Raw genomic sequence first — 6,724 nt, 5'->3', positions numbered from 1 at the left:
CGGACCAAATTCGCGGCAAGTTCAAAATGCATCTGTCAGTTCTGCGAGTGGGGCACATTATCGACTGGGGCACATATGCCTGATTTACCCTAAAATGAAAAGGTGTATTCGAATTGAAATTTTTCTGAAGTCATATCATGTTGACTGAAATGTCACTAGTTTATTTGAAGTCAACTTCTACATGCAGAAAACAAGTGACAAAATGTGTTTTTTTTTATTTTATTTGTGAATATAATTTGAAACAATATTGAATTGTATAACTTATAATTTAATTATATATTTTTTTTCAAGCAATATAAAATATTAATATTACAATTTCATTACAATTAAATTGTAATAGACAGCTGTGTTGCTGGGAAGTTTGTTCTTCGCCACTTCTTCTTTCCAGTTATAACACTAGGAAGTGGTGAAAGGGGGGCGTTTTGGGGGTGCTGTCCTTTTGTAAATGAAATGAAATGATAAAGTGCTAAAAACTAGCCTACTTTCAATAAACGTTCTTCTGTTAGTAAGGAGGTCACAAAAATAAAGACATTATTTAAAAACCTGGAAACTGGGACATAATTATCATTTTTATCCTTAACGAATGATAATGATCTTCATTTCTCACGCTGTCGTTTTCAAAGAAAATAATAAAGATGTCTTCGTTAAAAACACAGGAAAGTATCATTGAAAATAAGTATATAAAGATATGTTATTAGCACCCAATTTTTGCAGCTTTTTAAACGGTGAAAATTGGTAGTAATGATGTTCAAATTATGTTCTTACCATTGATTTGGTGAGTGCGACATTTTAGGGCTACGTAAAAGCAACATGCAATTTTCTTTTGTTTTTGATGAGTTATTAAAAGCATGATTAAATTATTTATATTCGGTAAGTATCTGTGATCTGAGTCTTTGAATTGTCTAATAAATTAAAAACTAAAAAGTCATTAGGTATATTTCGAAATAGGTAACCATATTCAAGAATTGTTGATATTTGCTTATTGCGCTATTTTTCACAAATAAATAAAATAATAAAGTATTGTTCAAATAATCATAAAATAAAGTAGTCTGTGTCTTAGTGCCATTAAGTTCATCTTATCAGTAGAAGTTAATGCATGCAGCTAATATTAAGAGAGACATTGAATCTGTAATTTTTCAAATGTCTTTGTTTTTTTTAATATTAGCAGAACCTCAGTTCCGTATTATTAGTCGTGTCTTCTTTTCCGGAAGTCCAATTAGCAAATTCTTGTATAAAGAAATTTGTTATTAATTTTTGTGTTTCCTCAAAAGCAGAATAAGACGGCTTTTACTTTTAAATTATTTTTATGAGTAATCTCTAATTGACAGTAATGCGATGGGAAATTATGAAATGGGCTCATGTGATCAACCGACTCCGGGTGTAGCCAAAAGAAATGAACTCAAAGTATACCCGCACATTGCAAACTTTTAGTCCGCCTGTAGTTTGTTTGGGCTCATAAATCAGCATGAAAATGATTGGTACTACGCACATTACAAAGCTCAGGTATTAGAAGGTTCAAACCGACTAAAAATCGAAACCGAGATTTTCTTTAAAAAAAAATGCCCACCATCGGGTCAACTGTCGGCCGACTGTTAAGATAAAAGATAAAAAGTCATTTATTTAAAGTAGGCTAAAAGTCAGCACTTTTTGAAGGTCAATTTAACAAAAGACAGCCCCCATAACGCCCGCCCTTCAACACTGCCTATGTGTTTTTGCTGGGAAGAAGAAGTGGTGGAACAAACTCCCCTGTTTAGTCTACAGTGTGCTAAAAGAAGCTTAAAAACTAGTGATAGATATTATTGGGAATATTTTAATACTTTTCTAGAAAATATGTCCAAACTATGTAACGACTATCATTAAGCCCAAATTACGTTTTATTACCTGTTCCAATACTTTGAGTGATCGGTCACACAAACCGCATCATTTGGTGAGCGATTAGTGTCGCAACTATCAAGGTCTTCGATAAGGTAAAGTTTTAACACTCTCACTTCTTAGCTTCAAACGTTGATTTAGAAATTATAACTTCTTAACGTTTGCTTTTCAAAATGTAACGGACTCTGTGTATCATGAAAATTACAAATTCCATAAAAGCCAACTAGGACCTGTGGACTGCCACATCACAGATTTTATATTCTTCTATAGATACCAATATAAGAAAGAGTATCTATCCTCCGAGCCTTTTTCCCAAACTATGTTGGGGTCGGCTTCCAGTCTAACCGGATTCAGCTGAGTACCAGTGCTTTACAAGAAGCGACTGCCTATCTAACCTCCTCAACCCAGTTACCCGGGCAACCTGATACCCCTTGGTTAGACTGGTGTCAGACTTACTGGCTTCTGACTACCCGTAATGACTGCCAAGGATGTTCAATGCCAGCCGGGACCTACAGTTTAACGTGCCATCCGAAACACAGTCATTGGTGTCTAAGATATACTTAGAAAGTACATACAAACTTAGAAAAGTTGCATTGGTACTTGCTTGACCTGGAATCGAACCCGCGCCCTCCTACTCGAGAGGTCGGTTCTTTGCCCACTAGGCCACCACGACTTTTTCAATATAAGAAAGAGTACTAAACATTTTTTTGTTTCTAATAAATCGGTTTGAATAATTATTTCACTGTTGGAAAACTAAACTTTTCCCTAGTAACAAAAGCTATACTTTGTCCCGGTACAGGCCGTAGTACCTACGTGGAGCGAATGAAATGGCTAGTACCAATTAAAAAGCTTTTAACTTAAATTAAGACTTCTTCACCTCAAAACATCCGGCCAAATATTAGCCCTTCAAAATCCCTCAATTATTCAGATTAAATCAAAAATATCAATTTTTATGGGCCATTATTCATAACCGTGACACATGACATTTAAAAATCTATGCGGTCACAGCATCTTACATAAGATAAATTTCAATGTCAAGTGTAAGTATATCATTATATTGCTAATCTGTACTTGAATGTTGATAAGACGTAATAATGTAGTCTGTGGGAGGTCTTTCGAACTAGTGAACCGAATTCGAAACCTGTTTTCCTAATATGGCATGTAGTGTGTGATTAGTATTAGTGTGTAAAATCACCAGTCAACGCGTTGATTTTAATTCACAATGACTATAGATGAAGATTCAGCTATGAAGCTTGCTTTAAAATTGCGTTTTACGTTATCTTGACCGATCCTTTATGATTAAAGTTCATTAAAACACAAAAAAACTATAATTAATTCACACAATGTAAGACAGAAGCATTTTAACTATTATGGTAAATTGATCCGTGACAAACCCATGTTTTGTGTTCACGACTGATTATTATTTATTTAAACATTTTAACATGTAGGCAGATCTCACACTACCAGACACCATTACTAACCAATAGGATGACATACCTGTAACAAAAAAGGAAAAGTTTGTGAGTTAACTTATTAGACAGACGTCTTACTAATACCTTCTTCTCAATGAATACCAAGACAATACCCCAACCAAAGGTACTCAAAAAAATATAGTTAACATTTTCTAGAAGTTATTGGCAAAGGAATTCAAACTCTTTACATGCTGTCTGATCCGCCTTAGTACATAATTTAATGTAATGATGTTTTTGGACACATGCACAGAGGACAAAGATGACACAAAAAGAAACGCTTTTGTTCAGTTCATTTATTTTGTATCTAAAATTCTTAATATTACTATATTTTAAACAAAATTATTTAAATAAATTACTGTGTTTTATCGTCTACTAATATTAATTTGAAGACAAAGAAAAGACCACAAAATGGCAAGGGTTCGTCTGTTTAGTGAAAAAATATAACTCATACTCGTAATACATATAAATTAGTTGTCATAACAGTTATAATTTTTTAAATCTATCTTCATTATAAAAATATATTAACATCTACGCGCATATTCAGTAAGCAAAAGGTCAAAATTAAAACGTAGTATATTTTTAACTTGAAGAAGACCCAAATATGGCTTATTATGCTCTTATTTCATAATAACCTGCTATAAATTATTTACGCGACAGATACTTCATTCGTGTTAATATAACCATGTTAATCTTATTAAAAATATTAAGATTATAATCTGATTGTGCAATAAATAGTTCAGCTACTTCAATCGTTAGAGTAGTTGCATGTCAGTACTATTTTAAACTGTAGGTATCCATGTTTGCAATAAACTTAATGTGCACTTTCATTTGTGGAAAATCAGAGATGGTAATGGAGATATGGATGGGAATGGTAGATATCAGAGATTAACTGTCTAAAACCCACTTTTGTTCCTTCTTGAGGCCCTATGTATGAAGTAACTTTTTTGAACAATATCCGCAGCATGGGCAGGGTCCATTTGTACCGAACAACGTGATTATCACATGACACCGTTCACTGACCGCTGAGGGTAGTAACGTGGCGGTAAACAAAAGCAAACAATCTTCGCGTTTTGTATTCATGTGAAAGATTGAAAGGATTTCATAGAAACCAATACAATATGAGATTGCGGTGTCATGTGTGAATCACCTAAATATAAGCTTAAAATTAAATGTGATCTGGCTTCGATAAAATACAGGTGCGATGTTTAAATCGAGCAAATCATGTTAATAAAATATAGGACAGTCATGGTGACTATCCTGCTACGCATTTCGTCAAACATTTATAACACTCCTCCACAAAAATATAACCTTTGGTCAAAATATATTAAAGTACTATTCATTCGAAGATTACGCAATTCCTAATATCAGTTGAAAAGTCAACAGCCTTGATCAACCATATTTGATTCATAACTAAACATTTTTTTACAAACTTCGGTTGTTAATATTTCGTTTTAAAATAATCAAAACACTAAAATCTTGTCTAACCTTTAGAAGATGGGAAGCTACACAAAAGACGCTAAATTGTACGCCATTAATAACGTGTCGACTAATTATTTTTGCTATACAAGTAATTCGCGCGGTTTTGTCTTCTCATATCTTCACAAAACAGACTATAACAAAAAGTTATTTTTTCTCTATGTTTGTTGAAATCTAATAAAATTAGAAAAAAACTTTATTAAAAGCTGGCACCCAAAAAGTAAAAAAAAAAATACATATTTTCATTGCGGATTACAAATCATATACCTATTGCCTATTAAATGAACAGTAGCTCTTCGCTGAATAAATTGTAAGATCTATTCATAAACACCTTATATACCGTTAGTCAAATTATTTACCTACAGATAAACCAACAAATCTTTTCGCAAATATGTAAAGCTATACCTATCAATACCGGTAACATTAAAATTGATTCTCGAGATTGTATAAACGTACGAACGAGTCCATAAGCACCCAGATTAGTCACAACTTTATAATTTACTGATCAACTGACTTCAGAAGAGCCTAGATTAAAATAAGATGAAAAATTGATTTATTTTGTCATCTTTATGACGTAAATAGACACTTTTCAAAAGGTCGTTCAGGAGCTTTTTTCTAGTATACAAACTTTTTTAAAAATTTCTTAAAATGTAAACTAATAATAAAAACATAACTCTTATTTACAGTCTTGCGGTTAATATTTTGTTAAAGTATCGAATGATGAGCGAAGACAAAATTACAAAAAAAAAAAAATACATGAAAGTAATAATAAAATCCACTATTAATACAGTTAACTTATTTTTCCGTAAATCAATTAGTAATCAAACGTTAACAATCTGAATGATTTACATAATGATATTATGTCATCGATTAATTGCTACTATTTTTATTCAGTTGTATTGTTTAAAAAATATATTATATCCACCATTCTACCGCAACATGATCTTCATACTTAGGCCAAAATTCACTGACAGTATAAACTCCCGTTTTTAAACGTGTTAAACCCTGTTTACTTTGAAAACCCTAAACTCTGTCCGAACGTGAAAATTCATAGTAGAGAGAGAGATCCAAGCCTTTTCGGTCGGTTTCGGGTCGGCGTCCAGTCTAACCGGATACAGCTGAGTACCAGTAATTTACAAGGAGCGGCTGCCTATCTGACCTCCTCAACCCAGTTACCCGGGCAACCTAATTCCTCTTGGTTAGATTGGTGTCAGACTTACTGGCTTCTGACTACCCGTACCGACTACCAAGGATGTTCTTTAACAGCCGGGACCGACAGTTTAACATGCCATCCGAAACACAGTCATTGGTGTCTAAGATATACTTAGAAAGTACATACAAACTTAGAAAAGTTGCATTGGCACTTGCCTGACCTGGGATCGAACCCACACAATCACACTCGAGATGTTGGCTCTTTACCCACTAAGCCACCTTGACTTGAAAATTCATAGTAATCAGTTGTTTAAAGAAAACTGACGTTTACACTGTCAGTGAACTTGGGCATTAGAAGATACTCCCTCCATCATTGTAAAACTATGACTTCACCTCATAAAGGCGTGCCCACACATATAGCGCCATAAATCAATCACCAGACTTCCGCAAACCAAAGCACTATAACATGGTATGACCAAAAATCACTTCTGGTTTAAGAAATCGATAGCAAAATATATTAATTAAAATGTTTTATGTATTCAACCGCACTTCTTGAATAGCTTATGTATTTTAGAGACCTTTAAACACCTACTCGTTACTTCCTAGTGTGTTAGGAGTAGGAAGTTAGGAAATATGCGATTATTTCTTAGCTTCAAGTATTAAACAGCAGACAGGGTTTGGTATTGGACCAAGTTAAGTCCAAACGTCAATCAGTATTAATTAAGACCTACTTAAAGGCTCATACATACTTA

This window comes from Helicoverpa zea, chromosome 5 (assembly GCF_022581195.2).
Source record: "Helicoverpa zea isolate HzStark_Cry1AcR chromosome 5, ilHelZeax1.1, whole genome shotgun sequence".
Lineage (NCBI taxonomy): Eukaryota > Metazoa > Arthropoda > Insecta > Lepidoptera > Noctuidae > Helicoverpa > Helicoverpa zea.
Note: the sequence above shows the minus strand (reverse complement) of the source record.